The 12,971-nt window shown below is 35.7% G+C and overlaps 1 protein-coding gene across 26 annotated transcripts in view; it reads right to left on the bottom strand.

Annotated features, from left to right (window-relative positions):
- The window catches only part of DLC1 (DLC1 Rho GTPase activating protein), a 560,457-nt gene that overhangs the window by 453,705 nt on the left and 93,781 nt on the right, over positions 1-12,971 (bottom strand). The window contains exon 7 of one of the 26 annotated variants that reach the window (XM_042983065.1): positions 3,143-3,245. The exons of the other annotated variants lie outside the window; for them this stretch is intronic. The gene's annotated coding sequence lies outside the window, so the exon portion shown is untranslated. The remainder of the gene's footprint in view (positions 1-3,142; positions 3,246-12,971) is intronic. 26 annotated transcript variants of the gene reach the window in all.

Raw genomic sequence — 12,971 nt, 5'->3', positions numbered from 1 at the left:
GAAATGCCTTTCCAGTTAAATAACATCACAACCTCTGTAGGTCAGCAAGTGATAGGTTTTATTCTTTGTTTTTGTTCCTAGAAATGAGGCTTTGAAGAGTGGCAGGGTGGAGGAGGGGTGGGAATTTTAAAATTTAAATACTGAAAGACTCCACAGAGTGAATGATTTCTAAGTATTGGGGAAGGATGGGGTGATAGAAAATGATTTCAGGTAACGCTGATTTAGAAAGTTATTTTTATTTTCTTGATTAAAGCTAAGGAAAACTTTAAAATATTTTCCAGTGCGGCAAAGAAGAGAAGAAAGATGTTTTTATAAGACTAGCCACTGGCCTATTTTTAAAATCTTTCAGGAGACACAGTTTACATATCCATGGTCCCAGGTAAGCATTTCACTGCTACCTCAGTAAAGGACTGCTATGATTAAAAATAGGTTTAAACTTAAAACTTATCATCCATACATTCCACTCCATGGTGAAATTTCAATTCTTGTAAGCAAACGGCTTTTGTGGTCTTTATGAAATCCCAAGTTTAATGAACCTCTCTAGATATGACTAAAGTGAAGTGATTGAAGCTTGTTACTAAACAAAGTCCCACTCAACATTCCAATTCTTGAACTGAATACGCCAGATAAGCACCATCCCTCACAAAATGATGTCTGGACGAACCATCTGCTTCGGATGTACGTGTCACATGTATTCTCTGCAAGTATTGTTCAAAAAGCATGCATTCAGGTCAATCAATTCCTGTAATCACCAAAATGCTTATTAGGCTTGAAGTACTATACTAATTATCCCGAAGGCTAGCAATGAGGCTAAGACAAGATAAGAAACCTGAACCTGTTACTCAATGAAGCCTTGAACATGCCAATCACTCATCTGGGGATATTTGTTCAAATAACAATCTAAAGACATAGTTTTGAATGTCCAGACAGACACTGATCACAGACGAAAACCAGGACAGGAGTTCAGAAAGTCCTCTCAGGATTTAGCAAATGCTGTGCTATTGGTTTTTATATAATAAATGTAGGATATTAACTATTTAGAAACATCATAATTCTCTGATATTCCACATGACTGTGCTATCAAATGATCAATTTAACAGGCTAATTCTTTCTTATTGTTATTATTAGCTTTTTGGGGTTATAATTTACATACAAAGTCACCAATGTCAAGTGTATTAATTCAATGAGTTTTAGTAAATATATAAATTCCTATAACCATCACCAAAAACATGCTATAGAATATCTTATTCATACCAGAAATTTCCCTCAGTAAACAGTAATTCTTTTCTTTCAATTCCTGGCTCTAGCAGTTATTGGTTTTCTTTCTGTCAAAATGAGTTTCACTTTTTCTAGAATTTCATAGAAATGAAAGCAAATATTTTATTTTGTTTTAGATCTGATTTCTTTCATTCAAGATAATGTTTTGACATTCATCTAGATCACTGCGCATGGCAGGAGTTCAACCTTTTTCTTTCTGAGTATTATCACATTATATAGATATACCACAATTTACCACAGTGTTCACAAATTGATTGACAGATTATTTCCAGTTTTTAGTTATAGCAAATAAAGCAGAAACAAAGATTATATTCAAATCTTTGGGTGAAAATATGCTTTCTTTCCATTAGATAAGTACTTAAGAATAGAATTTCTGGGGGCGCCTGGGTGGCTCAGTCGGTTAAGCGTCCGACTTCAGCTCAGGTGACGATCTCACACTCCGTGAGTTCGAGCCCCGCGTCGGGCCCGGCTCTGGGCCGATGGCTCAGGGCCTGGAGCCTGCTTCCGATTCTGTGTCTCCCTCTCTCTCTGCCCCTCCCCCGTTCATGCTCTGTCTCTGTCTGTCTCAAAACTAAATAAGTGTTAAAAAAAAAAATTAAAAAAAAAAAAAGAATAGAATTTCTGGATCATATATTGTCTATTTAGTTATATTTTAAAACTGCCAAACGGTTAAATTTTTAATTAAAAAACTATTTTGCTTATATAACTGTTTTGTATAACTATTTTGCTTATACAGCAACCTCTGAGAGACCCAGTTGCTCTACAATCTGAAAGCACTTAGTATGGTCAGATTTATAAATTTTAGTCATTCTAATTGGTGTGCACTGGTATCTAGTTGTGATTTGAATTTTCATATTTTTAAAGATTTAAATTATCATGTGACTGAGAATATTTTCATGTACTTATTTGACACGGATTTTTTTTATAAACCATATATACTCAAATATTGTACTTTTAAGTATTTTGCCCATTTTTTACTTGGGTTTTATGTGTTCTTATTATTGAGTTGTATATCTCTAATGTATTTTGAATATAAATCCTTTATCAGTATATATTTTGCAAGTATTTTCTCTCAGTCTGTGGCTTTCCTTTTATTTCTTGAGAGTCTTTTGAGGAGGCAAATGTTTTCAATCATGAAGTTCTTTTTTTTTTCTTTCTTTTTGGTTTGAGATTTTTGTTAAATCTGTAGATCAATCTGAGGAAAATACACCTCTATAGCACTACCGATTTCTCAATCAATAAACTTGGGACGTCTTTAGATTTATTTGGGTCTTTTTAAACATTCAGCAATGTTCTATAGTTTTCAGGTTGTAAGTCTTCCATTTTTTTTTTTTGGTTAAACATATCCATAATTATATTTTCGATGTTGTTCTTTACAGTTTCAATTGGTTGTTGCTAACATATAAGAACACGATTGATTTTTGTATATTGATGTAATTGAGGCATGATTAAATCAATTACAAGTTCTAATAGCTTTTTGTAGATTTCTTAAAATTTTCTATATAGATGATTATGTTGTCTATTAATGACAGTTTTATTCAACATATATTTGTCAAATATTTCTGAATTTATCATAATTCTTACATGTTTTCTCTTCTTTTTGCTATTAATATAAATTACATGGATAAATTTTCTAATCATAAACTAGCCTTACCTGTGGATAAACTCTACTTGGCAATGATGTTTTAAACTAAAGAAGCAGCAGCTAATATTGTTGTTGTAATGATTACTATACCTCTCATATGTTTAGTGGACATTTATTTTTAAATATAGGCAATGAAAGAAACAAATACAAAGCAGGGAAAACATTTTTGAAAGATTAGACTCAGAGAAAATATCTTTGTATTCTTTCCTAAAGTAGTACCTTGTAGAACTGTGACATTTTGTTTCATAAATTTCCTTAACTTCAGAAGTAGATAATTTAGATCAAACAGCTGATGCAGTCGTCAATATCATGAACAGATAATCTAAGAATGGCAAATATAATTATTTTGTTATTTTATATCATTTGCAGCCCATGGATAATAGATACATAAATTGTGTATATACACACAAAGTAATCAGTTTCACTCTTCTCTATCATTGTCTTTATCACTCTCTTTCACATACATAAACACACACACACACACACACACACACACACACACGAAGCATTAATACACTGGTCACTTAACTGACAAACCCAACAACCTGCAACCCAGAGAAACTACTAAGGTCATGGAGCAGCCAAACTGAAAAAAATTTCAGCAGTCATTTCCCTCATGGTCTTAATAAGAAGTGTGTGGTGTATATACGGTATCATTGCTTAGAGCAAGTTTGATTTTGTGACTTATCTGTTCAGAGCAGATGAAACACAGTACTTGAGCATGAGAAAATGAAACTTGTAATAGGTGCAGAGATGGGAGGATCTGAGAGCCAACAGCATAAAGGGAGAGATTACAGAAAGCAGACAAAAGAACTGAAAAGTGTAGCAGCTGGGGCCGCTCAGCGATTGCATACTATTCTGCATGATTCAGGCCCCTGAGAATAATCACTGAATTTTAGCACAGTCTAATAGCCTACGTTCAAGATGATGAAATGGAATCATTAAGAATAAGTTAAGTCTAATCGGCCTATTCTCTTTAACAAGGCATGGAAGTGTACAATCCATTTGGAAAAGCTGTCCATTAAAATGGTTAAAAATATTTTGGCACTTTCTCGTGTAAGCTTTATTTCTTTGGGGAAATTCACTTGGACAACATGCTTCAACGTCTCTTTGTTCAGTAATGCTGGCTAAAAGAGGAATTTGATGCATCCAACAGCAGACCAGTCACCACATAAAGGCCACACACTCAGCACACTGCCAACTTCAGGGGACGCTATTCACATAGATTTAAAGTTTAACAACACTCGGCCCGGAGTTGTGAGGGACTGCAGTGCTGTCCACAGGCGCTGGGATTTAAAGTTTCCGTTTTGTTCATCATCGTATCTCCAGTGCCAGGATGGTGTGTGGCACGTATTAGGCACTTCACAACATTTTTTTTTATTACTAGAATGAATGTATATGTAACTACATTTAAGCTGCAAGATTTAGAAACAAAATACTTGAGTGCTCAGAACGAATATTTCATTAAAGGCCCATTTATAACAGGATCCAAATTTTCTGGATTCTGTTTAGATCAGAGCAGAACATTCGACCCAAAGGTACCAGGGAAGTGTCTATAAAGAACGGAACGAGGAAAGCTTCAACTTTATGAATGCCACGGAGGAAGGCTTAGAGCTGTTTCTAACTTGCCTTTGCTTGCCAGGGGTTCCTTTCCCGGCCAAAAATGGGGCCCAGGATGGCTTCCTGCAGTCTCTTGTTTGTACAAGGTTTACCCTTCTTTCTTATTCTCTGCTCTTAAAACCTCAGTCTATTGTAAATTGATTCTGTGGTCGTGTCCGACTCTGTTTAATGTGCTTTGTCAGTTCTGTTTTGTACCTTATATAGCGAGCACTTAGCCAGATGATCCAATGATGACAAGGCACCGAATTTGGAATCTGCAGATTATCTGGCTGAACCATTTATGCAAAGATAAATGGTATCATATTTGAAAAGACTCTCAATTTGCCTGATATCTTTTGTCTATGAGGTTAAAAACAACTTTTATATTATTATACTATTATGGAGAGCAAAGGACCAATTTGGAATCCAATGTTTCCATGCTTTATGATGAATAAAATGCTGTAAACCCTATTAAATGTATTGAAAATTAACCATTTTCACAACTTTATTAATTTTTTAAAGGCACACTGGGATACCAGCCAAGCACAATAGTTTGTACATAGTCATTAGATGTGTGCATTGGCTTCAAAGACACGTTGAAGAGAATAGGGGAAGGGATTAAGAAAACAATTTTTTATAGTATCTTGTAATTCATATCTTTTATAAAGTCAAAAATAGTTTTGAAAATCCTGTAAAGCATATGCTATTTATAGACCTGTGGCCAGCTTGTCAGATGTAATGGTTTTCTCATATTGGTCATTAATCTTGGTTTCAGCAATAATTGTAGAGCACCATAAATTCCAAATACCCATGGAATTTCATGGTCTGAAATTATTCTGCAATTTAATGCTCTAGCATTAAAAATAGACCAAGAATTCAAGAATTTGTTTTCTTTTAATCAGTTGCAATGTAAAATGTTTATGAATCTCAATCTTGAAAAACTATTTTAATATGATGAAATATTTTGGAACGCTTTAAAAAGCCCTAACAGGATTGAATTACATCTTTTATATTGGAATCAACAGACGAACTTTTTAAAAAGCCATATTTAGCTGCAAAGTTTTACAAGATTATGTTTAAGGTGCAACTTGAAATCACCTTCCAGATGTCTCATTTATAGAAGATGACTGGTTCATCCATGAATCACCAACATGTCATTCTGCTTCCGCATTGAAGTTTTATGCAAACTAAGGAAATACCAAAGTCCTCTGTTCTCTTGGGCCTTTAATTATAGGATCCACTCAGTCTGTACGGCCTTTTGATAATGAAAGCCAGCATTAGAAGATCGGCCATGCTTCCAATGGGGTCGACATCTCAGTAATTGGCCCTAATCACTTTGGAATATTATATCCCAGGTTTAGGCTTCTTTCCATCTTCCACATTTTATTCATCAATCATGGTTTCTGTCACAACTTGGCTAGAGTCTCCGGAATGCTGTATATTGTTAAAACAACCGTACATTTCCTGAAATAGATGCTCTATGTATCCTAGAGTAAAGAAGTCTTTGGAGAAGGTCTTTCTTCTTGAATGAAGTTATGTAGAAAAAAACATACTCTGAGCTTAATAATAATCATATGTTAAATATCTATGACATATAATCTCTTAAAATCCTTTGATGAATTGACAACTTTTATTGCCTATGACTGTTTCAATTAAATAATGAGGAAACTTTCACATTATCTGACAGAAAGCTGATGATACAATAGAAGTATTATCTTGTATCAAAAGCTGTTTAGTTGGGACATCATAGTATTTTTAATTCAGAACTCATCATAAACAACTGCACAGATTTTCATAACCTTCTGGAGATTCTTAAGAGTTATTGAGCAAATATTGATCTTGCTGTGACTTTACAGATAGAACTCAAAGCCCTCAGCACTGTATGAAATTGCCTTCATATAGACCTGGGTAAGAGGAGCTCTCTTGCCATGGACTCAGAACTTAAAGGTCTACTCATATCACAAGTTACACTTACTAAATTTAACAAAGAAGAAAATGGGCACTTCATCAGTGATATAGCATAATGTGTAACATTTATGTGAATGTCACTCTCGTGACTACTACTCTTCAGGCACCAAGGAAATATTTCTTTCGGTGTGTGGTCCTCTGTCCTCCAGAGAAAGGTAATGTGGTTACATCCTCTTTCTTTCAATGTCATGAAGGGTTATGGGTTTTTCCTATATATAGTGCCTAGGACATAGTAAGAGTGCAATATGTTCACTGTTGTTGTTATGAGTCTTTGTTAGACTTACCTATCCTTCCTCTACTTCCCTCCCCCCCAACACACTCTAGATTAGCTAACTCTATGATATGAGTTCAGAGCAGTCTATACTCCCATATTGGCCATTACACAATTGACTAGTATTTGTCTTTCTGAGTCTATCTCATTCATGCTTGTCAGCCAAGCATCCAGTACAAAACTGAATTAATGAATTAGCTTCCAGAAAATAAGAGGGGAGATTTGGAGAGGTATGTGAGGGTCTGGGATACAGAAGTAGGTATGAAGATGATGGATTACAGTAAGCAATTTTTAAAGGCAACTTTAAAGGATGTAAGGAACATAAGTATTTAGAAAAGTAAACTAAAGGACATTGGAGGTATTTACTTAGATGTCACAAAGTATTATTATTCATCTGAAAGTGGTAGAGAATTGTTAAATTAACAAGTTCACCCCCCATCCCTTGACTCCAGTTCTATTAGAAATATTCAACTACCTGACATCAATTGCTAAGACTTTTTTTTCAAAGTTAATGTTCCTTGTTTATATCTTCTTCAAGAAAAATCGTCTCGGTTAAACCTGAGGTAATTCTTTTTACTGTAATCACCTGGCGTATAATTGGTACTTAAAAATGTCAAATATTTGCTTTAAGCACAATAATTATAAAAAGAGTGAGAAATATTATCACTTCTGGAAAAAGAAGTTTGATACAGAAATTGCAATAGAGGTTTAGGAACCTATCCTTACTCTAATCAGCTTTTTTTTTTTAAAGTTTATTTATTGATTTTGAAAGAGACAGAGTGAGCACAAGAGAGGGAGGGGCAGAGAGAAAGGGAGAGAGAGAAAATCCCAAGTGGCTCTGTGCTCTCAGCCTGTCAGCATAGAGCCTGATGTGGGGCTTGAACTGACAAACAATGAGATTAGGACCTGAGCCAAAATCAATAGTCAGACACTTAACTGACTGAGCCACTGAGGCTCCCTATGATCAGCTTTTATATGGATTTAGCAATATGGCGGCTTTAGTTGATAGCATATCCATTTCTGGATAGCACAGAAATATGGTCTATTTCTATGTCAACATATCAGTAAACAATGAGATAGGTGGTAACCAACACAATCTAGTTTCTTTGGATTGACATCATAATTCATTAATTTTTTAGCTGAGTCACAGGGAATATCTCACATGTTTCTGACGACAGAAATCCGCTTTTAGAAAATACTTTTGTGCACACCAGAAAAATATTGGAATGTATTGAGTGAAATGATGATTGTAATTATTGACATTCAGTAAAAGCTGTTCTCTCTTTTATACCTTATGTCCCTGATTTACAAAATAAGAAGAAGTTAATTTTATCTTTTGCAATTTTCCCCTTTCTTTAGTTATAACTGACCTACTACATTAAAAATCAAGAAATGGGTCTCCACTTATTAAAAAAAAAAAGACTGATTTTCTTACTCTAGGGTTGGTAAAAATTAGCAGTAAAAACACAGCAAGGAAATAAACATGTTAAGCAGAAATTAAGTCAAATCTTTTAAAGTCTGTTTTGTCCAATAATCAGTCTTAGCGAGATTTTAAGTCTATGAGTATTAGAAGAAAACACTGAATGTCAGGTAACATAATTGTATTACCATTAATAGCTTTTGAAAAAGTCTTTTCTTTGGGAGCTCATTATCCTGAACAAAATTACAAACCGTCTGAGAAAGTCCTTCCATCTCAGTTGAAAATTCTTTAAAACATACTCCAAAGAGCTAGGGAAGGTAGGCAAATTTAACTGCTTTAACCCTCTCATTACATTTCCACTATCTGTGTTTCCACAGACCCATGAACTAACCCAGTGAAATCACACAGAACCATCGCTGTGCAGCTAACACACATAATTCACGTATGTGACACAACTAGTCTACAAAACGTTGATACGTTAAACAGCAGAGGGATTAAGTTTTTACACCACATTAAAGGACGTAGTAGAGAAAACATCTGGAAAAGAACAGGTTGATTGAAATAGACCTGCATGGATTCGGGAACGGAAGGTCATATTAAACTAATCTCCAAAAGAGCTCTGAGAGTATTACTGCCAAAATAGACAAATGCAATTCAGGGATGTAATACATTCAGATTTTCAAGGATCACAGGAAAATACTGGAGCTTAATATCAGTCTAGCAATGCATTATCCTTTCCTTTCTCATTTCCATTGTTTTCAAAGATGGCTATCTGGCATGTTTTTAAAATACACATGGATAGGCAGAAACAGCTATATTCCTGTGGGAAATATTTATTGTGCCCACTCTGTGCCAGGCAGGTACTGAGATTAGAGGAAACAAGTGATGTATCTTCATCCCTGAGACTTCAGAATCTGAAAGCCAGGCAACTTCCCTAACCATACAATAGAGAAACACTAACACAGAATGAAGTTTTGCATGATCTGTTTGAGATGTTTAAGGGCAATTTGAATTTTAATACTAAAGATGAGGATAATTTTCATTCCTGTCCATGATTTTCTGCAGAAGCACTATGTAGAAAGAAAATAAATAATAGAATCTTAAAGCAAAATATTATGTACGTTCTTTTAGTTATTTCTACAGCAGCTTTATCTGTTTTAAAATTACCTTAGACCCTATTGAATGGATGAGTCATTTAATCAGATTGGCGACTACAGTTATGACTTGAATCTAGCTACATGTTTCATGTCCAGTCATGGAACTGTACAGTCATAAAGAAATCTTGCCATTTGCAACACCATGGATGGATCAGAGGGTATAACGCTAAGTGAAATAAGTCACTCAGAGAAAGACAAATACCATATGACGTTACTCTATGTGGAATTTAAGAAACCAAACAAATGAGCAAAGAAAAAAAAGAGACAAATTAAAAAAAAACAACAACACAGACTCTTACATACAGAGAATAAATTGGTGGTTGCCAGAGGGGAGGTTTGTAGTGGTGTGGGGAGAGACAGGTAGAGTAGGTGGAGTGGATTAAGAGTCCGTTCATCACAATGAGCACTGATGAATGTACAGAATTGTTGAATCATTATATTGTACACCTGAGACTAATAAACACTGTATGTTAATTACACTATATTTTTTAAATCACGGAACTATACAGCTAGAGAGAATCACAGAAAACTCTGAACCAGATAGCCTTGAAGTCTGTTCTTCAACACAAAAAACCATCTTTTTATGGTCAAATAGCCTAGAAATCAATGGACTAAATGCAGGTAAACGGGTTTTCCTCCTGTGAGAATTCTCAGTGTATTTATTCTACAAATGTGTATTGTATTTTCTGTAAAAGAAGATGGCATTTCCCAAACTTCTTTGACTAAGAACACTTCACGGGGAATATTAATTTGAAAACTCTTTGGAAAATATTGTCTTAGCCCAACTCATTTGCCAAGACAGCATCAAGATTCAGTGAGTTAAGTGATTTACACCGTCAACTATATGAGCCAAGACTAAGAACAGAGCTTTTAGATTTTCAAGTTGGCACTTGTTCTTCCAAAATATGGTCTTCAGTTTGTATACGCATATATCTGAGAACACAGAAAGATTTTCCAGAAATATGTAGGCACAGAGAGTTTTAAGGGACTCTAGCTTCATATCTGTTTCTTGAGACTGATCTGCCTAAGAACAAGTCTGGGGATTGATCACGAGGACAGGCTTACTCTCTCCTTCCCTACATACCCTTCTGCAACGCAAGGTTGGAGGGAAAAGCAATAGGATTTTAAGGAATTTAGCTGGCTGTCATTGGCTATCCACAGAATTAGGAATAGGAATGACAAAGTACAATCTTGTTACTTCAACTTACACAATGTGAGTCTCATTAACGCAATAGCTATCAATACCTACAGAACCTTATTAAATTTTTATAGCAGTAGCTACCTATGTGTCCTTAATTATGATCAATTAAATAACTCTTATACATCATTATATTGCAATTTACAAACCAGCAGCTTTTATATATGTATACGCAACACCTTTCTTTCTATTATTTTGGATGAACTATCTGTGTGTCTAAGGCCAACCTTTCCATACATGTACTAAATTTCTTCCTCTCTCACCTGCTATAGATAGGACATCATTTCTGCCTTTCTCTTCTTGTCTCCTGCATCTGAATATTTTTGCACTTGATTGGATTTCTCAACAGCACATTTACATACTGCTTTTCTCTCATATTAAAAACAATCCTCTCTTGAGCCCACTTGCTCTGCCAGCTATTTCTCGATTTTTTGTTCCCCTTTATAGCAAAGCATTTTCAAAATAGCAAACTCATTTCAAAAGAGTTCCCTACACATACTGTCTCTGTTTTCTCTTTTCTGATTCTCTACAAAACCAAGTCCCATGAATCTTTGATCCCTATAATGTAAAGCTATTCTTGTCAAGGTCACCAAAGTCCTCCACATTAATAAAGCTAATGGTTGATTCTCAGCCTTTATCTTACTTGAGAACATTTGATATGGTTGATGAATTCCTTCTGCTTGACCTACCTTCTTCACTGGGCTTCCAGAACACTACATTCTCCTGGTTCTTTGTATCTCCCTTGCTACTCCTTCTCAGTGTCCTTAGCTGGATCCTCCTCACATCCCTCAACCCTTGATATTAGAATACACAGGGCTTTCTTGTTTATCTTCTCATCTATAAACATTCTTCTTGTGATCTCATCCAGCCTGATGGCTTTAAATACTATCTATATACAAGTATATACACATGACTTTCAAACTTCTATATTGCCATCTAGCTTGCTCTTCTTGGTTTCCAGACTTACATACTGGAATATCTACTTGAAATCTCTACTTTGGTGTCCAAAAGGCATCTCAGATTTAAAATTTCCAAACGCTGCTCTTCCCGTCTTCCTGTCGAATTGTCTTTTAGTTTTCCTATTTGCATTAATTTTAACTCAGTCCTTCACTTTTTCATCCTTGACTCTTTTTCTAAAATAATAAAAAAAATTTTTAATATTTATTTATTGTTGAGAGACAGAGAGAGACAGAGCATGAGCAGGGGAGGGGCAGAGAGAGAGAGGGAAACAGAATCTGAAGCAGGCTCTAGGCTCTGAGCTGTCAGCACAGAGCCGGATGCAGGGCTCGAACCCACAAACCGTGAGATCACGACCTGAGTTGAAGTCAGACACTTAACTGACTGAGCCACCCAGGTGCCCCGCATCCTTGACTCTTCTCTTTCTCACATTTCAGGACCAGTACCATTGAGAAACCTTTTAAGCTTGAATTTCAAAATGTCCCCAAACTACGACCATTTCTTACCACTCCCACTGCTACCATTCGCGTTCAAGAAACTATTATCTCCTGCTTGGACTTCTGTTTCTATTTTTGTACTCCGACCCCGTAACACATCCCCCTTCCTCATCTAAAATCTGTCACAGCAGCCAGGAATATCTTGGTAAAATGTCTGCTCAGAACATTTTTATGGCTATTTATCTGACTCACAGAAAATACCAAAGAGTTTACAACAGCCTACGAGGCCCTACATGATTGGGTTCTCATTAACGCTCGACTACTAACCTCCCGTTCCATTAATCTGTTCTAGCCAGCCAAAGCATTTTTGCTGTTCTTTATGCATGCCAGACTGCTCTCAATGAAGGACATTTGCTCTTGCTGTTCCCTCAGTCTGTGACACTTTTCCCCAACAACTTCCCGGTTCATTCCCTTATCTCCTTCACGGCTGTTCACATTTCATCTCTTTGGAGAGATCCTCCCGGTTTAAAATTACAAAACTCCTCAGAGCTTCCTCTCACTCTTTGCTGCTTTATTTCTCTCCCTGTCACACACATGACCTTCTAATGTAATTTACTTATGTATTATGTTTCTTATACGTCTCCACACAGTAGACTATAAGCTCCGTGAGATGAGGCTTTCTTGCTACTTCACTTGCTATGTTATTCCAAATGGGAGGGAAAAAAAAGCATGTTTGGAAAGATACAAAATATACCGGTTTGGGGGTGGAGAACACATCTGGGGAGGAACGGTAAGGAAGAAAACTGGATAGAGATGACCAAGTGGCTTTAATTTTATTATTTGTAGCATATTTTTGGTTTTTAATGAATCATAGTAAGAGTTTATTTTTTCTTTCATGTTAATGGTGGGCACAACGGTTCTAGCAGTAACTTTCCTCCGAACTTCCTGAGTGTTTCAAATATTTTATAACGTGAAACAAATACAATTTAGTAAGAATGAAAGAGGGTGGCACATCAGGCGATTGTAGCTCTGAACGGCTGG

The sequence above is a fragment of the Panthera tigris genome, chromosome B1 (assembly GCF_018350195.1).
Source record: "Panthera tigris isolate Pti1 chromosome B1, P.tigris_Pti1_mat1.1, whole genome shotgun sequence".
Taxonomy (NCBI): Eukaryota; Metazoa; Chordata; class Mammalia; order Carnivora; family Felidae; genus Panthera; species Panthera tigris.
Note: the sequence above shows the minus strand (reverse complement) of the source record. Positions and strands in the feature narration are given on the sequence as shown.